This window comes from Oncorhynchus tshawytscha, linkage group LG06 (genome assembly GCF_018296145.1).
Source record: "Oncorhynchus tshawytscha isolate Ot180627B linkage group LG06, Otsh_v2.0, whole genome shotgun sequence".
NCBI lineage: Eukaryota > Metazoa > Chordata > Actinopteri > Salmoniformes > Salmonidae > Oncorhynchus > Oncorhynchus tshawytscha.
Window position 1 is genome coordinate 11,101,684 of NC_056434.1, and position 22,111 is coordinate 11,123,794.

The 22,111-nt window shown below is 43.6% G+C and overlaps 1 protein-coding gene across 4 annotated transcripts in view; it reads left to right on the forward strand.

Moving 5' to 3' along the window:
• The window catches only part of LOC112253250 (dynamin-like 120 kDa protein, mitochondrial), an 80,527-nt gene that overhangs the window by 55,308 nt on the left and 3,108 nt on the right, over positions 1 to 22,111 (forward strand). The window lies entirely within an intron of this gene.

Below are 22,111 nucleotides of genomic sequence, written 5' to 3' on the forward strand. Positions count from 1 at the left end.
TACCTGTTATGCGAGTGCAGCAAGGAGTGCACCAAGGTAAGGTGCTAGCCTGCATTAACCGGATCTTATGAAAAACAATCCACCTTAACATAATCACTAGTGAACTACACATGGTTGATGATATTACTATATCTAGCTTGTCCTGCGTTGCATATAATCGATGCGGTGCCTGTTAATTTATCATTGAATCACAGCTAACTTCGCCAAACGGGTGATTTAACAAGCGCATTCGCAAAAAAAGCACTGTCGTTGCACCAATGTGTACCTAACCATAAACATCAACGCCTTTCTTAAAATCAATACACAAGTATATATTTTTAAACCTGCATATTTAGTTAATATTGCCTGCTAACAGGAATTTCTTTTAACTAGGGAAATTGTGTCATTTCTCTTGCATTCTGTGCATCATAGTCAGGGTATATGCAGCAGTTTGGTCCGCCTGGCTCGTTGCGAACTGTGTGAAGCCTATTTGTTCCTAACAAAGACAGCCAACTTCGCCAAACAGGAGATGATTTAACAAAAGCGCATTTGCGAAAAAAGCACAATCGTTTTACGAATGTACCTAACCATAAACATCAATGCCTTTCTTAAAATCAATACACAGAAGTATATTTTCTTAAACGTGCATATTTAGTTAAAAGAAATCTAGGTTAGCAGGCAATATTAAACTAGGGAAATTGTGTCACTTCTCTTGCGTCCATTGCACGCAGAGTCAGGGTATATGCAACAGTTTGGGCCGCCTGGCTCGTTGCGAACTTATTTGCCAGGATTTTATGTCATTTTGACATAACATTGAAGGTTGTGCAATGTAACAGCAATATTTAGACTTATGGATGCCACCCTTAAGATGAAATACCGAATGATTCCATATTTCACTGAAAGAATAAATGTTTTGTTTTCGAAATGATAGTTTCCGGATTTAACCATGTTAATGGCCTATGGCTCATATTTCTGTGTGTTAATATATTATAATTAAATCTATGATTTGATAGAGCAGTCCGACTGAGCAGTGGTAGGCAGCAGCAGGCTCGTAAGCATTCATTCAAACAGAACTGTCTTGCATTTGCCAGCAGCTCTTTGCTGTGCCTCAAGCATTGCGCTGTTTATGACTTCAAGCCTATCAACTCCCGAGATTAGGCTGGCAATACTAAAGTACCTATTAGAACATCCAATAGTCAAAGGTATATGAAATACAAATGGTATAGAGAGAAATAGTCCTATAATAACTACAACCTAAAACTTCTTACCTGGGAATATTGAAGACTCATGTCAAAAGGAACCACCAGCTTTCATATGTTCTGAGCAAGGAACTTAAACCTTAGCTTTTTTTACATGGCACATATTGCACTTTTACTTTCTTCTCCAACACTTATTATTTAAACCAAATGTAACATGTTTCATTATTTATTTGAGACAAAATTGATTTTATTTTTGCATTATTTTAAGTTAAGTGTTCATTCAGTGTTCTAATTGTCATTATTACAAATATATATTTAAAAATCAGCCGATTTAATCGGTATCGGCTTTTTTGGTTCTCCAATAATCGGTATCGGCATGAAAAATCATAATCGGTCGACCTCTAGTACATTTACCATTCATTCCTATTTCTAATCTGTAATGTTTGTTTGGTTAGGTTAAAGTCTTATTGCATTCAATATAATATTATTCTAGTCTTTTACCATTCTCACTGTCGGAGTGGGCAACCTATGCTACACTTGTGAGAAACAAGTTTTGGTTTATATCATTCCTTTTACGAGTTTAGTTTAGTAATTTAGTAATTGTCTTTTGTTTGGAGCGCTCCTGTCAATGTTAGGTAATCACGCGCATAGAATTAGGCCTAGAGGCTACCTGGCCTGCGCTCAACTGTAGGCATATAAATGTGCCCATTTGGGGATCTTATTACTATGTATGATTGGCTTAACACACCACTACTAATGAGCTGTGGGGCTTCTCAAAATAGTGTTTTCTTCACCTCAAACAGCAAGGAAACATCTGTTTTTTTATATCCATTGAGAATAACAAAAGTTCCTCGATGTATTTGAAAAATAATTCAATCTCTCTCCCTTTTTGATAACCACTAAGCGTGAACAATAGTTTGTCAAATGTGTTTGAAATATCTTTCCATTTCTCCCTTTTTATAACCACTAAGCGTGAAAAGGGAAAAATGCCAGTGGAAACATAATTTCTTCTTATCCCTTGTGCAAATAGCTTACAGCTGTCTGTCCTGAGCTCACTGGTGCAGGAAACTCCGAGGGTCCAGAATATTTCATACAGTGTTGCAAGCATGAGCTTCTGGATGGACACATTAGTTGGTAGTTCATTAAATGTTTCAAGTTTGGCAATGCATGGCTTGTCTGCAACAATGTGATTTATATGATATTTATTTTTATCAGGGTATTTTCTACCTGCAGGCTGCAATGTTTTTATTTGTTCACTTTATAGGCTATTTTTACATATAGTTGGCAATAGAAGATACTTTTTAGGTTTGTCATTTACATTTGGATCGAATTTTGATTAACCACATGACAATGATTTTGACATATGAAATGAAACTGTTCCACGGAAATGTGCAAATGAAAACCATAACTGGCATGCAGATTGGTAGAAAATGCTAAGATAAATTGGCATTCCACATGAGGATTTTGCAGACTCTTGTAGCCTATTACCGGCAACTTCAGGAGAGTAACTGCATAATCTGGGAAAGCCAGTTGGAGGAGGATGGTCGGGACAGGTGATTATTATATATATTTTTTTCCCTTCTTCTGGTTATTTTGATCTCTGGCTCCCTCGAGTCAATTGTGTCATATTTCATCAGACAAGCTCAATGGATATATAGTTGATTTTTATTAAAATACATAGGGTGTGTCTGTCTATACATGGACAATAGACTTAAAAATGATTACGAATCGATTGGTCGAAAGGACAGATGACTTTCAGTCGACCATGATTTTGCTTGGTCGACTGCTGTCTCCAAGGGGAGACACAACACACAGTCAGAAGACTAAGTGTGGAAGTCCAACTATGGACTCCATCTCCAACTAGAACGTTTTGAGCTCTCGCTGAAAGTTATTCCAAAGATTTTTTATAACCTAACCAAGATAGACCACAGCCTGTCGTTTTTATATCTGAAATATCGGTCTCATTGTTCAATATGTGGTTATGCTCTTGTAATTTCTCCTCTCCATCAAGTCTCAACTACTGGTCTGCGATCCAAATGCAGTCCCCATGCAAAATGAGTTTGAGACACCAGATCTAGTCTGTGAACCCAACATGAATCATCTGATGATGATTGTTAACCATCTATGATGTTAACGTTTCATGTTATTCAATGCTTTTTCCTGGTAAATAGTCAATACCGAGCTATTGTGTGTGTGATGGAGATAGACTTGTGACATGGTACAAACAAAAGTCGTGTGATGTAGGGAGCAGCTGGGAAATTAGGTTAAACTCTGACGTAAGCATGTCCCATCTCGCACACCTGTGTGCTGTTTCGCCCTCCCCTGCAAGACTCAACAGGAGATTCCACCAGTTTAGCCGTGCTGGGTGGGGAGGTGTGTGTGTGTGTGTGTGTGTGTGTGTGTGTGTGTGTGTAAAACTGAACACGGTGGTACTTGAAATCCCCTCCGATCTGTTTTTACACGCTCCTCTTCTGTGGAGGCGAGATGACGGCCCCTCGTAAAGGTATTCGGTCAGGACTCAGCCCCAGGAGTCTGGTAGTTACTGGATGGAAGGGAAACGCTAGCTCTTTCTTTCTCTCGCTCTATTACTCACTCTCTAGCTCTCTCTTTCTATCTCTCATTGAGGGAGGGAACGTGTATAACAGTACTCACACACACACACACAGGCAGACAGGAAGACAGGCAGGCAGGCGGAGGAGTCCTTTTTATATACACGGCGTGTGTATACAGACGCATGCGCCCGCCAGCATGGCCACACACTCACACCAGACTAGAGCCTCTTCACCTTTGACCCCAGGTCTTTTTGAGCTGTTCCTGTGAGCTTAGTGCTGGTATTGTTTGCATGCATGCGTGCTGTGTAAAGACCACAGTAGCACTCTTGGTAGTCTGTACCTGTTCCCCTTCCTCTCTCACGCAGTCCTCCATCTCACTTCTTCTCCCTCCATATCTTTCATCGCTATTTTTGTTTCTCCCCCCTCCTTTTCTTTGAGCAGTTCTTCCTCTGTTTTTCCCACCCTCTCGCCAACACAGGACTGTTTATACCCCTCCCTGACTGCCAGGGGAGGAAACAGCTTCCGCCATTCCTACAGCTGGATCAGAGGCCCTCCATTCCTCCTCCTCCTCTGCTCTCCACACCCCTGGCCAGCCAGCCGCTCCCAGTCCCAGTTACAACCCCCTGCCTTCACCTCTCTCTTTTCCTCCCCCCTCCCCTTTTTCTCTGAGACTGGGAACCGGGGCTGTCCACGCTCCCTCCGACACCTGGTGTTTTAGTGACCCACTCCGTTCTCTACACACATCCTGCTCCACCACATGTGTTTGACAGCCCTGCAGCAACAGTCTCTGGGTGGGTGTAAATCTGTCCTCACTGGGCCTGAGTGTGTGGATGGGAGAGAGGTGTGTTCTGGGAGACTGTTCAGTCTGTCAGACACCCAGCCAGAAGGAAAAGGGCTAGGCTGTTGGCCCTGCCTTTCCCAGGACCGGCCTCATTACTCTCATCTTGCCTCGTCTTTTCCAAGATCACTGAAGGCAACAGGTGAAAGCAATAATGTTAAAAGTAACCAATCAAGTCCTTTCATTTATCCATGATAATGAAGTAAAGAGCAAAGGAAGCTATTTTTAAACTATTGGGACACAACCTTACCTGTCACCTATCTACTGCTGACCCCATTTAGTCGATTGTTTGGTTGATAGGCTGTTGGTGGACTGAGTTTTTTTTTTTTTCGAACCGTGGAAAATACATTTTTTATATATGGCACACAAGACACCTGTCTGACTCACGCCTTTCTGAGTGGACTAATCAATTGCAGAGGCCGCTGGGATGGCACACCAGTATCATCAGTAGTACATTTGCCGTTAATTCCCATAATTTCTAATCTTCTATGTTTGTTTGGTACAAACCTAGGCTACACTAAACAAAAGTTTGTTGTTTATTTTATCCCATGTATGGGTTGTAAATGTATTAATTGTCTTTTGTTTGGAGCGCTCCTGTCAATCTTGAGAAAGGAAGTGCACCTGATTACTTGAAGAAGTAGGCCTAGGTTACCTGGCCTGCGCGCAAATATAGTCCTACTGTTCCCATCTGGGGATCTGATAGTATTTCTGATTGTCTTAACTCACCATCACTGTGGAGCTTCTCAAAGTTATTTTTTCTTCGCCTCAAACACAAACTAAAGTCATTTTTTATTTTTACGTCCAAGCCTTTCAAAAAAAAAAAAAGTTTTTTAAAAATGTACTCATCAATCTACACACAGTACCCCATAATAACAAGGTTTTTAGAAAACAGGTTTTTAGAAATGTTTACAAATATGTTAAACAAAAAACAAATACCTTATTTACAGTATTCAGACCATTTGCTATGAGACTCGAAATTGAGCTCAGGTACATCCTGTTTCCATTGATAGTCATTGAGATGTTTCTACAACTTGATTGGTGTCCACCTGTGGTAAATTCAATTGATTGGACTTGATTTTGAAAGGCACACACCTGTCTATATAAGGTCCCACTGCTGACAGTGCATGTCAGAGCAAAAACCAAGCCATGAGATCGAAGGAATTGTCCTTAGAGAGCCAAGACAGGATTGTGTCGAGGCAGATCTAGGGAAGGGTACCAAAACATTTCTGCAGCATTGAAGGTCTCCAAGAACACAGTGACTTCCAACATTCTTAAATGGAAGAAGTTTGGAACCACCAAGACTCTTCCTAGAGCTGGCCGCACGGCCAAACTGAGCAATCAGGGGGAAAAGGGCCTTGGTCAGGGAGGTGCCCAAGAACCCGATGATCACTGTGACAGAGCTCCAGAGTTCCTCTGTGGAGATGGGAGAACCTTCCAGAAGTACAACGATTTCTGCAGCAATCCACCAATCAGGCCTTTATGGTAGAGTGGCCAGACGGAAGCTACTCCTCAGTAAAAGGCATATGACAGCCCGCTTGGAGTTTTCCAAAAGGCACCTAAAGGACTCTCTAACTCTTGGCCTGAAAGCCAAGCGCCACGTCTGGAGGAAACCTGGCACCGTCCCTACGGTGAAGCGTGGTGGCAGCATCATGCTGTGGGGATGTTTTTCAGTGGCAGGAACTAGGAGACTAGCTAGGATCGAGGGGAAAAATGAACTGAGCAAAGTCTAGACAGATCTTTGATCAAAACTTGCTCCAGAGCACTCGGGACCTCAGACTGGGGCAACGGTTCACCTTCCAATAGGACAACGACCCAAAGCACACAGCCAAGACAACGCATGAGTGGCTTCAGACAACTCTCAATGTCCTTGAGTGGCCCAGCCAGAGCCCGGACTTGAACCTGATCGAACATCTCTGGAGAGACCTGAAAATGAATGTGTGCAAGCTTGTAGTGTCATACCCAGGAAGACTTGGGGCAGTAATCGCTGCCAAAAGTGCTTTAACAAAGTACTGTGTAAAGTGGCTGAATACTTAGTTGAAGTCGGATGTTTACTTACACTTAGGTTGGAGTCATTAAAACTCATTTTTCAATCACTCCATACATTTCTTGTTAACAAACTATAGTTTTGGCAAGTCGATTAGGACATCTACTTTGCATGACACGTAATTTTCCAACAATTGTTTACAGACAGATTATTTAACTTATAATTCACTATCACAATTCCAGTGGGTCAGAAGTTTACATGCACTAAGTTGACTGTGCCTTTAAACAGCTTGGAAAATTCCAGATAATGATGTCATAATGATAATGATGTCATGGTTCCTGATAGGCTAATTGACATTTAAGTCAATTGGAGGTGTACCTGTGGATGTTTTTCAAGGCCTACCTTCAAACTCAGTGCCTCTTTGCTTCACATCATGGGGAAATCAGCCAAGACCTCAGAGAAAGAATTGCAGGCCGCCACAAGTCTGGTTCATCCTTGGGAACAATTTCCAAATGCCTGAAGGTACCACGTTCATCTGTTCAAACAATAGTACGCAAGTATAAACACCATGGGACCACACAGCCGTCATACCACTCAGGAAGGAGATGTGTTCTGTCTCCTAGAGATGAACGTACTTTGGTGCGAAAAGTGCAAATCAATCCCAGAACAACAGCAAAAAACCTTGTGAAGATGCTGGAGAAAACAGGTGCAAAGTATCTATCCACAGCAAAACGAGTCCTATATTGACATAACCCGAAAGGCCACTCAGCAAGGAAGAAGCCACTGCTCCAAAACCGCCGTGATAAAGCCAGACTACGGTTTGCAACTGCACATGGGGACAAAGATTGTACTTTTTGGAGAAATGTCCTGATGAAACCGCAATAGAACTGTTTGGCCATAATGACCATCACGATGTTTGGAGGAAAAAGGGGAGCAATTCACAAAATAGATGGCATCATGAGGAGGGGAAATTATGTGGATATATTGAAGCAACATCTCAAGACATCAGTCCTGAAGTTAAAGCTTGGTCGCAAATGGGTCTTCCAAATGGAAAATGAACCCAAGCATACTTACAAAGTTGTGGCAAAATGGCTTAAGGACAACAAAGTCAAGGTATTGGAGTGGCCATCACAAAGCCCTGACTTCAATCATATCGAACATTTGTGGGCAGAACTGAAAAAGCATGTGCGAGCAAGGAGGCCTACAAACCTGACTCAATTACACCAGCTCTGTCAGGAGGAATGGGCCAAAATTCACCCAACTTATTGTGGGAAGCTTGTGGAAGGCTACCCAAAACGTTTGAATCAAGTTAAACAATTTAAAGGCAATGCTACCAAATACTAATTGAGTGTATGTAAACTTCTGACCCAGTGGGAATCTGTTGAAAGAAATAAAAGCTGAAATAACGCATTCTCTCTTCTATTATTCTGACATTTCACTTAAAATCATTTGCAAAAATGTCTAAACCTGTTGTTTTGCTTTGTCATTATGGGGTATTGTTGTAGATTGATGAGGGGGAAAAAACAATTTAATACATTTTAGAATAAGGCTGTAATGTATCAAAACGTGGAAAAAGTCGAGGTCTAAATTCTTTCCGAATGCACTGTAGTTTTTCATTTGTTTAGAAGCACACAATGACTAGAGACCGGAGTCTTGTGAGTCACTCACGGGTGCAGCACGCACCAGGTGATCTAGTTACAGTATGGAATTCACAACTAAATGTTTTCCAGCTAGAGATCTTAACTAATAAATTAACTGTATAAAATGTGCTAAATTGCTCTGCAGTTGGTGCATTTGCTTTGCTAATTTAGTAGCTGTGTAGCTAAGTGGTTAGCTTCTTTTAAAATCAAGCTTTGCCTGGTAACAGCAGAGAATCCCCCTTGGATCAAGAGTCTTGCTGTCTATTTGTTTGAGTGAGCAGCTAACTGTGACTAGCATGTTGTAGTTACTTGTATAATTCATGTGCTGGGGATGTCTGTCCTGCAAATAAATAGTTTAAGCCAGAGACTGTATAACATTTTTGCAGTGTGCTCATTAGCATTTAGTTAGCATTCTCTGAGATTTTACATGTACTTGTTAGCATTGATAACCTTTTGGATTACAGAGGCAGTGGGTGTTGGAAATAGCGCCCACCTTGTGTTCTGTGCTGTTATTATGAATATCCTGGGATGGCACATGGTCGGTATGACCATATGACAATCTGGACCCGCCCAAGCCTAGTTTCCTATATAGAGGAATAGGATGCCATTTGAGACCAAATCCACAGGCTTAGAGCTCAATCAATCAATCAATCAATCAATCAAATGTATTTATAAATCCCATTTTACATCAGCCGATGTCACAAAGTGCTGTACAGAAACCCAGCCTAAAACCCCTAAACAGAAAGCAATGCAGATGTAGAAGCACGGTGGCTAGGAAAAACACCCTAGAAAGGCCAAAACCTAGGAAGAAATCTAGAGAGGAACCAGGCTCTGAGGGGTGGCCAGTCCTCTTCTGTCTGTGCCTGGTGGAGATTATAACAGAACATGGCCAAGATGTTCAAATGTTCATAGATGACCAACAGGGTCAAATAATAATAATAACAGTGGTTGTTGAGTGTGCCACAGGAGTACCTCAGGAGCACCTCAGGAGTAAATGTCAGTTGGCTTTTCATAGCCAACCATTGAGTTAGAGACAGCAGGTGCAGTAGAGAGAGAGTCGAAAACAGCAGGTCCGGGACAAGGTAGCACGTCCGGTGAACAGGCCAGGGTTCCATAGCCGCAGGCAGAACAGTTGAAACTGGAGCAGAAGCACGACCAGGTAGACTGGGGACAGCAAAGAGTCATCAGGCCAGTTAGTCCTGAGGGGAGGGAGGAGGAACACACAAAAGACAGGAGAAATACTCCAGATATAACAGCCCCCCCCCGACACAAACTATTGCAACCTAATGACTGGAGGCTGAGACAGGTGTCGGGAGACATTGTGGCCCCGTCTGACTATACCCCCAAACAGGCAGAATATAACCCCACCCACTTTGCCAAAGCACAGTCCCCACACCACTAGAGGGATATCTTCAACCACCAACCTACAACCCTGAGACAAGGCTGAGTATAGCCCACGAAGATCTCCCCCACGGCACGAACCCGAGGGTGGCGCCAAACCTCAACCCACTCAAGTGAAGCACCCCTCCTAGGGACGGCATGGAAGAGCACCAGTAAGCCAGTGACTCAGCCCCTGTAATAGGGTTAGAGGCAGAGAATCCCAGTGGAAAGAGGGGAACCGGCCAGGCAGAGACAGCAAGGGCGGTTCGTTGCTCCAGAGCCTTTCCATTCACCTTCACACTCCTGGGCCAGACTACACTCCATCATATGACCCACTGAAGAGATGAGTCTTCAGTAAAGACTTAAAGGTTGAGACCGAGTCTGCGTCTCTCACATGGGTAGGCAGACCATTCCATAAAAATTGAGCTCTATAGGAGAAAGTCCTGCCTCCAGCTGTTTGCTAAGAAATTCTGGGGACAATAAGGAGGCCTGCGTCTTGTGACCGTAGCGTACGCGTAGGTATGTCCTTCAGGACCAAATCAGAAAGATGGGTAAGAGCAAGCCCATATAATGCATTGTAGGTTAGCAGTAAAACCTTAAAATCAGCCCTAGCCTTAACACGAAGCCAGTGTAGAGAAGCTAACACTGGTGTACCATTACTGTTCACACACGAGGCTCCTGCTAGCTGTCCATCGCTCAGATAACCTGGACGAGGTTTTAGGACAACCATACACTTCCTCCTTTACATTACTCTTCACACACGAGGCTCCTGCTAGCTGTCCATCGCTCAGATAACCTGGATGAGGTTTTAGGACAACCATACACTTCCTCCTTTACATTACTCTTCACACACGAGCCTCCTGCTAGCTGTCCATCGCTCAGATAACCTGGATGAGGTTTTAGGACCACCATACACTTCCTCCTTTACATTACTGTTCACACACGAGGCTCCTGCTAGCTGTCCATCGCTCAGATAACCTGGACGAGGTTTTAGGACAACCATACACTTCCTCCTTTACATTGTGAAAATGGAGCAGGGCTGTTTTTAAGAGCTCTCTCTCTTGGTCTCTTCTGTTTCTCCGGTCAGGTTCAGCTTTTGAACAGATGATGTTTCCCAGTAGGTGGGTTGCCAGGGCAACTCTTAGCTAATATGTAGATGATTTGTCATGTTTATTGCTGAATGGTTAAAGTTGGCTGGTCTTCTAATTGTGTATTAGATATTTCATCCAGACTTTTCCCTGTCTCCCGCTGTCCTAGATAAAGGCACATATCAGTTTTCAGATAGTTTGAATGTACGTTTCACTCTATCGTGTCATTAGGGAATTTTAGTTTGTGGTTTGCTGCTCCTGCACAATGGGATGTGTGTGTGGGCTCAGCACCAGCTAGAGGCCCGTATTTACCTGAGGGTGTTTAAGTGTTGGGTGTTCTTCTGGGGGGCTGGTGTGCAGAGAATGATGTGTCGGTCGGCATCGGCCGTGCAATCTCTGTGGTTTGTGAGGTTGTTTGGGATCAGCGCTGTGCCTAATGGGATGTAGTGACATGCAGGCTTTAGGGTATGTCCCGAGTCGGACCGCCAGATTCATCCTTGTCTGATAGAAGACATGGAGACTGAGACAGGTGTGGCTTTACCAGAGTGGGACCCTGGTTTGCCTTGGAATTGACATCACCGGTGATTCACGTCAGTCTGTCTATGTCTGTCCCTGTATGTTTGCATGCCTGTCTATGTGCATGATTGTTTGTTTGCGTATCTGTCTGTTTGCCTGCCTGTGTGTTTGCCTGCCTGTGTGTTTGCCTGCCTGTGTGTTTGCCTGCCTGTGTGTTTGCCTGTCTGTGTGTTTGCCTGTGTGTGTGTGTGTTTGCCTGTGTGTGTGTGTGTTTGCCTGCCTGTGTGTTTGCCTGCCTGTGTGTTTGCCTGCCTGTGTGTTTGCCTGCCTGTGTGTTTGCCTGCCTGTGTGTTTGCCTGCCTGTGTGTTTGCCTGCCTGTGTGTTTGCCTGCCTGTGTGTTTGCCTGTCTGTGTGTTTGCCTGTGTGTGTGTGTGTTTGCCTGCCTGCCTGCCTGCCTGCCTATGTGCGTGGCTGCGGCGTGCACACCCGGAGTTCATCAGTGGAAAGTCCACTCACCTGTGGCTCTGAGGGATTATGACAGCGACTTCATTTTAAACACTCTGTCATCCCGAGGCCGACGTTACCCATAAGGTTGATTGTCCAGGCTACTTAACTGGCTCTCTGTGGTTTACCATGACTTACTACAACCCCCCCCCAAAATCAACTCACAATTTACATAGACATTTTCTGAATTTACAACTTGAGTATCTTGCACAGCTTTAACTGTATAAAGACGTCATTACTTGTCAGTGAAGTCGCCCCCCCTCAAAACAAAATGTTGTATTGGCTCGTTTTTCGTAAGTCTCTCTCTGGTTAGGCTGGTTAGGCCTACTCCTCTCCTCTCTCTGGTTAGGCCTACTCCTCTCCTCTCTCTGGTTAGGCCTACTCCTCTCCTCTCTCTGGTTAGGCCTACTCCTCTCCTCTCTCTGGTTAGGCCTACTCCTCTCCTCTCTCTGGTTAGGCCTACTCCTCTCCTCTCTCTGGTTAGGCCTACTCCTCTTCTCTCTCTGGTTAGGCCTACTCCTCTCCTCTCTCTGGTTAGGCCCAGGAGACTACACAACACATCCTGCCCAGGAGACTACACAACACCTGGCATAACTACCCAGGAGACTACACAACACCTGGCATAACTACCCAGGGGACTACACAACACCTGGCGTAACTACCCAGGGGACTACACAACACCTGGCGTAACTACCCAGGGGACTACACAACACCTGGCGTAACTACCCAGGGGACTACACAACACCTGGCGTAACTACCCAGGGGACTACACAACACCTGACGCTTTTACGTGTTGTTTTCCCCACTCTGCTTTTTTGTTTGGTCTGGTCCATGTGACCCCAGGTTGAACCTGTTCAGTCCCAGGGCTCGACTTCTTGGTTCTGTTCTCCTCATGCATCTGGTTTCTAGATAAGCCCCCCAGAGCCAGCTGTGATTCATGGCTTTGCCACTGACGGGCGTTTTGCCCACAAGATCCTCGGTTTCTGCATCTGCCTCCCCTGCCTTTTTATAGCATGTTAACATACGGATTCAGAGACAAATCCAGTGACAAGGCCATGCCTCCTCTTCTGTTTTTTTACTTTAAGAGATGGCTTTTCAGTTGGGACAGGATCATGCAGACGTACAAGGATCCCGTCTCGACTGTAACCTTGCCGGTGACAGAAGTTGAATGTAAAAATGTGTTTCTGAATCATGACAGTTTGGTACGGGAGCCTCGTCCTGACCAGGCGCTGAACTCAGTCCTGTCTTCAGAGTTGGCCGTTTGTCTTGGCACCAAATGTTAGCCACTGAAACTCTTCCGTTGACACTTTTTATAACACAGTCTCCCATTTCTAACGGTTGCCTCTCTCCTTTCACATCAAACTCCAGAGAGGAGCATCCTCAATATTTAAAGAGATTAAGGTCTCTCTCTCACAGCGTGCTGTACGACCCTCTCTCACAGCGTGCCCTACGACGCTCTCTCACAGCGTGCCCTACGACCCTCTCTCACAGCGTGCCCTACGACCCTCTCTCACAGCGTGCCCTACAACCCTCTCTCACAGCGTGTCCTACGACCCTCTCTCACAGCGTGCCCTACGACCCTCTCTCACAGCGTGTCCTACGACCCTCTCTCACAGCGTGCCCTACGACCCTCTCTCACAGCGTGCCCTACGACCCTCTCTCACAGCGTGCCCTACGACCCTCTCTCACAGCGTGCCCTACGACCCTCTCTCACAGCGTGCCCTACGACCCTCTCTCACAGCGTGCCATACGACCCTCTCTCACAGCGTGCCATACGACCCTCTCTCACAGCGTGCCATACGACCCTCTCTCACAGCGTGCCATACGACCCTCTCTCACCTTCTTTCTACTCTCTTTCCATCTGTATGGAGCGGTTGTTCGACCACGGCCACACTGTTTCACAGTCTAATTACAGGTCAATTAAAAGCTTTTCCCTCAGTCCCTTCTGCAGTTCCTGCTCTGTCCACTGAAGGCTTTACAGCCTTACGGCGCAGATGAGTGGGAGTGAAAGAGACCTATCATTTCCTGTGGAGATCAGCCGAAAGAGGGATCTGAAATAAGGGATTTCAGAGGATTATGGGAATATTCATGACCAGATAAAAGGGAGGGCAGCTGAATGGCAGTGTCTTGGGGCTCATCTCTTAGGTAAACAGGAGCCTAAATTGAGTTTTTCGATCCCTCTGAGGCAACAGGCAGCGAACAACGACTGTCCACTTTGTGTGTTGCGTTTCCGCGCGTCCTGAAAGAAAAGCTGTTTATGTCCCTTGTCGTCTTGTGGGACAAACAGATGGCAGAGGAGAAATCAATCTGTTTCGCACCATCACTAACCAGAATATTAGATTTTTTTTGTGCATCCCCTCGATTTTCCCTTCATGATGACAGGGGCATAATTTTAACTCTGTTGTAAATGAATGGCATTAAATGAATGGCGTAACATTTTGTCTATCAAATTCTGATCTAAATGGCGGGAGATGTAAAATGTACTTCAGTTAAGGTTCGTTCAACGTGTGTCGTCTCCTCCGTGGTTGATCTGATGCAGTAAGTGGTCCACATCGAGCAATTTAACCACCATTTTTATTTCAGCTGGCTTTGAAATAACTGCTAGGCCTACTCTCTAGGAGTTTGGACTTAATGCTGATAGGGGGAATTTGCGGAATGATTTGGAAAATGGTAGTTGAGGATATTATTTTCTGCAATTTGCATAAAAAGAGGACCTAGATGCCCTGCTATCTATAGATACAGAAGTCCACAGGGCCTGATAAACTGGAGCCGGGCTGCATCATCGCTGGCGTAATAAACCACATTATAAATCAATTTTAAAAATTGATATTGGGAAATATTCCACAAGTATGGAAGGCTGCTTATGTGTTGCTACTCCAGAAGGTTGGGGACACTAGTGTTCTTCGTCATTACCATGCCATGTCTTGGGTTTCTTGTCTAAGTACAATGTAAATGTACAACTTCCTTTTTATCTGAGAATTATATTCTGAATGTACACTGCCTTGCAAAAGTATTCACCCCCTTGGCGTTTTTCCTATTTTCTTGCATTGCAACCTGTAATTTAAATGGATTTTTATTTGGATTTCATGGAATGGACATCAGTCAAAATTGTTGTAGTGAAATGGAAGAAGAAAAAAAACGGATAAGTGGTGCTCATTTGTATTCACCCCTTTGCTATGAAGCCCCTAAATAAGATCTGGTGCAACCAATTACCTTCAGAAGTCACATAAGTTAACTTTATTTAAGTGTCACATGATCTCAGTATCTACACCTGTTCTGAAAGGTCCCAGAGTCTGCAACATCACTAAGCAATGGGCACCACCAAGCAAGCAGCACCATGAAGACCAAGGAGCTCTCCAAACAGGTCAGGGACAAAGTTGTGGAGAAGTACAGATCAGGGTTGGGTTATAAAAAAATATCCTAAACTTTGAACATCCCACGGAGCACCATTAAATCCATTATTAAAACATGGAAAGAATATGGCACCACAACAAACCTGCCAAGAGAGGGCCGCCCACCAAAACTCACAGACCAGGCAATGAGGGCATTAATCAGAGAGGCAACAAAGAGACCAAAGATAAACCTGAAGGAGCTGCAAAGCTCCACAGTGGAGATTGGAGTATCTGTCCATAGGGCCACTTTAAGCCGTACACTCCACAGAGCTGGGCTTTACGGAAGAGTGGCCAGAAAAAAAGCCATTGCTTAAAGAAAAAAATAAGCTAACACCTTTGGTGTTCGCCAAAAGGCATGTGGGAGGCTCCCCAAACATATGGAAGAAGCTACTCTGTTTAAACTAGACTAAAATTGAGCTTTTTGGCCACCAAGGAAAATGCTACAGTTGAAGTTTACATACACCTTAGCCAAATATATTTAAACTCAGTTTTTCACAATTCCTGACATTTAATCATAGTAAAAATCCCCTGTTTTAGGTCAGTTAGGATCACCACTTTATTGTAAGAATGTGAAATGTCAGAATAATAGTTTTTAGTGATTTATTTCAGCTTTTATTTCTTTCATCAAATTCCCAGTGGGTCAGAAGTTTACATACATGGGCTTTAAATGGTTTAATTTGGGTGAAACGTTTTGGCTAGCCTTCCACAAGCTTCCCACAATAAGTTGGGTGAATTTTGGCCCATTCCTCTTGACAGAGCTGGTGTAACTGAGTCAGGTTTGTAGGCCTCCTTGGTGTCACACGCTTTTTCAGTTCTGCCCACAAATGTTCTATAGGATTGAGGTCAGGGCTTTGTGATGGCCACTCCAAGACCTTGACTTTTTGTCCTTAACCTCTCTGGGATATGTGGGACGGTAGCGTCCCACCTCGCCAACAGCCAGTGAAAGTGCAGGGCGCCAAATTCAAAACAACAGAAATCTCATAATTAAAATTCCTCAAGCATACAAGTATTTTACACCATTTTAAATATAAAATTCACGGTTCATCCAGCCACAGTGTCTGATTTAAAAAATGCTTTACAGCGAAAGCACCACAAACAATTATGTTAGGTCACCACCAACTCACAAAAAAACACAGCCATTTTTCCAGCCAAGGAGAGGAGTCACAAGAAGCACAAATAGAGATTAAAATGAATCACTAACCTTTGATGGTCTTCATCAGATGACACTCATAGGACTTCATGTTACACAATACATGTATGTTTTGTTCGATAAAGTGCATATTTATATAAAAAAATCTGTTTACATTGGCGCGTTACGTTCAGTAGTTATAAAACATGCAGTGATTGTGCAGAGTGCCACATCTATTTACAGAAATACTCATTATAAATGTTGATGAAAATAGTGTTATACATGGAATTAGAGATATACTTCTCCTTAATTCAACCGCTGTGTCAGATTTTTTTTAAACTTGACGGAAAAGGCAAACCATGCAATAATCTGAGTTCAGCGTACAGACAACAAAGCAGCCAAAAATATATCCGCCATATTGGGTAGTCAACATTAGTCATAAATAGCATTATAAATATTCACTTAACTTTTGATCTTCATCATAATGCACTCCCAGGAATCACAGTTCCACATAAATGTTTGTTTTGTTCGATAATGTCCATTTATGTCCAAATAGCTTCTTTTGTTAGGGCGTTTAGTAAACAAATCCAAAACTGTGTTCAGAAAAGTTAAAAAAGTTCCGTTACAGCCCGTAGAAACTTGTCAAACTAAGTATAGAATCAGTCTTTAGGATTTTTTAAAATCATAAATCTTCAATAATGTTCTAACTGGAGAATTCCAATGTCTGTAGAAAAGCAATGGAACGAGAGCTAACTCTCTCGTGACCGTGCCTCAGAGCCTGTGGCACTCTGCCAGACACCTGACTCATTCCTCTCTCATTCGGTCACACTCACAGTAGAAGCCTGAAACAACATTCTAAAGACTGTTGGCATCTAGTGGAAGCCTTAAGAAGTGCAACATAACCAATAATCCACTGTATCGACAATAGGGGCTAAACTACGAGCTTCAGATTTCCCACTTCCTGGTTGGATTTTTCTCAGGTTTTTGCCTACCACTTACAGACATCATTCAAACAGTTTTAGAAACGTCAGTGTTTTCTATCCAATACTACTAATAATATGCATATATTAGCATCTGGGACAGAGTAGCAGGCAGTTTACTCTGGGCACCTTATTCATCCAAGCTACTTAATACTGCCCCCGTCACCAAGAAGTTAAGCCATTTGCCACAACATTGGAAGTATGCTTGGTGTCATTGTCCATTTGGAAGACCCATTTGTGACCAAGCTTTAAATGATGTCTTGAGATGTTGCTTCAATATATCCACATAATTTTCCTTCCTCATGGTGCCATCTATTTTGTGAAGTGCACCAGTCCCTCTTGTAGCAAAGCACCCCCAAAACATGATGCTGAAACCCCCGTGCTTCACGGTTGGGATGGTGTTCTTCGGCTTGCAAGCATCCCCCTTTTCCTCCAAATATAACGATGGTCATTATGGCCAAACAGTTCTAGTTTTGTTCATCAGACAAGAGGACATTATTCTCAGAAGTACGATCTTTGTCCCCATGTGCAGTTGCAAACCGTATTCTGGCTTTATTATGGCGGTTTTGGAGCAGTGGCTTCTTCCTTGCTGAACAACCTTTCTGGTTATGTCGATATAGGACTCGTTTTACTATGAATATAGATACTTTTGTACCTGTTTCCTCCAGCATCTTCACAAGGTCCTTTGCTGCTGTTCTGGGATTGATTTGCACTTTTCGCAACAAAGCACGTTGAGCTCTAGGAGACAGAATGCGTCTCCTTCCTGAGTGGTATGACGGCTGCGTGGTCCCATGGTGTTTATACTTGCGTACTGTTGTTTGTACAGATGAACATGGTACCTTAAGGCGTTTTGGAAATGGCACCCAAGGATGAACAAAGACTTGTGAAGGTCTACAATTTTTTCTCTGAGGTTTTGGCTGATTTCTTTTGATTTTCCCATGATGTCAAACAGAGGCACTGAGTTTGAAGGTAGGCCTTGAAATACATCCACAGGTACACCTCCAATTGATTCGAATGATGTCAATTAGCCTATCAGAAGCTTCTAATGCCATGACATCATTTTATGTCATTTTCCCAAGCTGTTTAAAGGCACAGTCAACTTCGTGTATATGTAAACCTCTGACCCACTGGAATTGTGATACAGTGAAATAATCTGTCTGTAAACAATTGTTGGAAAAATTACTTGTGTCATGCACAAAGTAGATGTCCTATCCGACTTGCCAAAACTATAGTTTAACAAGAAATTTGTGGAGTGAATGAAAAGCGAGTTTTCTCCCCAATTTCGTGGTATCCAATTGTTAGCTACTATCTTGTCTCATCGCTACAACTCCCATACGGGCTCGGGAGAGACGAAGGTTGAAAGTCATGCGTCCTCCGATACACAACCCAACCAAGCCGCACTGCTTCTTAACACAGCGCGCAACGTGCACCTGGCAACCTTGGTTAGCGCGCACTGCGCCCGGCCCGCCACAGGAGTCGCTGGTGCTTGATGAGACAAGGATATCCCTACTGGCCAAACCCTCCCTAACCCGGACGACACTAGGCCAATTGTGCGTTGCCCCACGGACCTCCCAGTCGCAGCCGGTTACGACAGAGCCTGGGCGCGAACCCAGAGTCTCTGGTGGCACAGCTGGCGCTGCAGTACAGCGCCCTTAACCACTGCGCCACCCGGGAGGCCTGAAAGGTGAGTTTTAATGACTCCAACCTAAGTGTATGTAAACTTCCGACTTCAACTGTATGTCTGGCGCAAACCCAACACCCCTCATCATCCCGGGAACACCATCGCCACAGTGACGCGTGGTGGCAGCATCGTTCTGTGGGGATGTTTTTCATCAGCAAAGACTTGGAAACTGTTCAGAATTGAAGGAATGATGGATGCCACTAAATACAGGGAAATTCTTGAGGGAAACCAGTTTCTGTCTTCCAGAGATTTGATACTGGGACAGAGGTTCACCTTCCAGCATGACAATGACCCTAAGCATACTGCTAAAGCAACCCTCAAGTGGTTTAAGGGTTAACATTTAAATCTCTTGGGATGGCCTAGTCAAAGCCCAGACCTCAACCCAATTGAGAATCTGTTCTATGACTTAGATTGCTGTACACCAGCGGAACCCATCCGACTTGAAGGAGCTGGAGCAGTTTTGCCTTGAATGGGCAAGATCCCAGTGGCTAGATGTGCCAAGCTTATAGAGACATACCCCAAGAGACTTGCAGCTGTAATTGCCACAAAAGGTGGCTCTACAAGGTATTGACTTTGGGGGGGATGAATAGTTTTGCACGTTTGTTAGTTTTTTTGTCTTATTTCTTGTTTCACGATTAAAAAGATTTTGCATCTTCAAAGTGGTAGGCATGTTGTGTAAATCAAATGATACAAATCCCCCAAAAATCTATTTTAATTCCAGGTTGTAAGGCAACAAAATAGGAAAAATGTCAAGGAGGTGAATACTTTTGCAAGCCACTATACATCAATCAGGGTTTAGACCAGGGCGCAGTACTGTTACTGTAACCACAATAGTTGTAAATTATATTGTCAATGCTTTAGATGCCTAAATGAATTGTGCTGCCTCATTTTGTTGACTTGTCAAAGGCTTTTGACACCATTTGATCATTCTGTTTTATTGAGTAAGTTGTCCTCAGTAGGCCTGAGCACTGATGCCTGTATGTGGTTTCGGAACTATCTCTGTAATATAACTCTATTGTGACAGAGGGGGGTCAAATCTGAATTCCTTGATGTGCATAAAGGGATACCCCAGGGTTCGATTCAGGGGCCACTATTGTTTACGCTGTATATAAATAACATTGGAAATACTGTTATTTAAAAAAAAATATATATATATGTATATATAAATGTTTATGCTGACAAACAGTGTTGTACTCTGTTGCACCATTTGTAAACCAAGCCTTTTCACATATGCAGTGTGATTTCCATGCGCTGCAGAAGTCACACTTGGATCTTTAGTTAGTTCTTAATGCAAACAAAACAAAATACATGCTATAGGTCCCATAACTTAGACATATTTGACATTTTAAATTACTTGCCTGAACGGAACACATTGAATGAGTTCCCTCTTCTAAATAATTGGAATGTGCCTCGATGATATATTGGGGTTTAAAACGCACGTTTCTGAGCTGGTTAGGAAATTGAAGATCAAGATGTGATTAACTGTTGTTTTGCCAATAAAAAGGAAGTTGTCCAGGCCACTTATGTCTGTTTTAGATTCCGGGGATATTATCTATATGCATGCAGCAGCTTCCACACTTAAACCACTCAATGCTGTTTTCCATTGTGCCCTTGGATTCATTACTGCTGATCGTTTTAGAACTCACCATTTTGTATTGTATCAGAAAGTGGGTTGGGCCTCTATCTAAGAAGAGAGCAGCGTTCTCTTTGGTTTATTTACAAAGCACTCCTGCAGAGACTTCCCATGTATCTGAGAACACTGGTCAAGGTCACAACAACAGCGTACGGTACAAGAGCACAACATTGTGTAGTGCTAGAGGTTCCAAGGTTTTTATGCTCCATAGATGTGAAATGTGTTGCGGGGGAAGCTCAGGCTTGAATACCTGTTGCCCTTTAGAGAATGTATAATTAGTGGGGAATGCTCTAAGTGAAGATTGGGTTTGTTTTGTGATTGAGTATTGTATTATGTTGATGTTTGTATGCAGGGCTGATTTTGAAAAGACTGTTAAAATAAAGGTTCATAAAAAAAAGAAATGAACTGTACACAGTAGCTCTTCTATAAGTGGCACATCTAGGCTCCGCTGAGCTTTGAAGGCGAGCCAGGGGTTTTCCCTTGGCTTGTTTTGATATGACAGAGATGTCCCTCCCTCCTCCTTCATGGGTCTGGGACAGATAGATGTTGCTATTGACTCCATTTGAGTTATGTTTTGCGTTCGGTGCCCGACCCACTCTCCTTCCCCCTGTATGTGTGTTCCTTAACTTCTTTTGCGCCCTTGTGGTTGGGTAGAGAGTTCTAGAGTGGAGCTCCAGCCGGGTTAGGTTTCAGCTCCAACGCACCTGCCGTGATCGTGTCACCGTGCCCTATTTCCCAGCCCTAATGCCACCAGTACGTGTTGGAATCTCCCCATGTGCCTCTGTGTTAAAGTATCAAAGACTGGGGGAATTTATTTTTGTGTGTGTGTGTGTGTCGAGAGAGGGAGGAGGGGAAAGGTGTTTTTCTACCACTCTTCTGCTGTTTTTCATGGCTTAGATGTGTGTGTTGGTCATAGTGATTTCTCAGCACTTTTAGTGTCATGTTTCAGGACTCTGAGGTGTGTGTGTGTGTGTGTGTGTACTTAAAGACTGCCGTGTGACTTTCATCTTTCAGAAAGGGATACATCTACACCCGTGCCCCCCACCAAAGGGTCTTGTACCAGACCCTCTCTTTAGGATAAGGTTACCCTCTAAATGCAGCTCCCATCGTCGTGTTGTAATGGACACTTAAAGGAGTACTTCACTTTTTTACATCTTGATGTGTTAGATAATGTTTTTTTGTGTCATAATGTTTTTTGTTAACATGCTCACATGCCTCTGACTTCCATTGACTGTTAGCTTGTGGTGGCTAAGATTAGCTGAAGTGGCTGTTTTTTAAAGAACTCAACCATGGATTACAGTTCCTCTTGGCCCATAGACTACTTTCAGGGTGAAGAACCATCTAACGTCAAGCTGTGACCTACTCCTTTTTAAAACACTGTTGGTCTGCTAAACCGCTATGATTTATCGAGCCGTAGAAATCAAGGAGTCTTCTGGTTTTGAAGCTTTCAGACCTTTGTGTCTTAAGTTTTTTGTTTTGTTGTCAAAAGCATTTGAAGATTCTCTTCTGATAATATCTCTCCTCAGAGTTTTGTTTGTGCTTGGGGCAGCTCCAGTTGGATTAGTCTACTGGAATAGAGTGAGACGGAGAGACGGGGCAGCTGGCACTGCTAGTC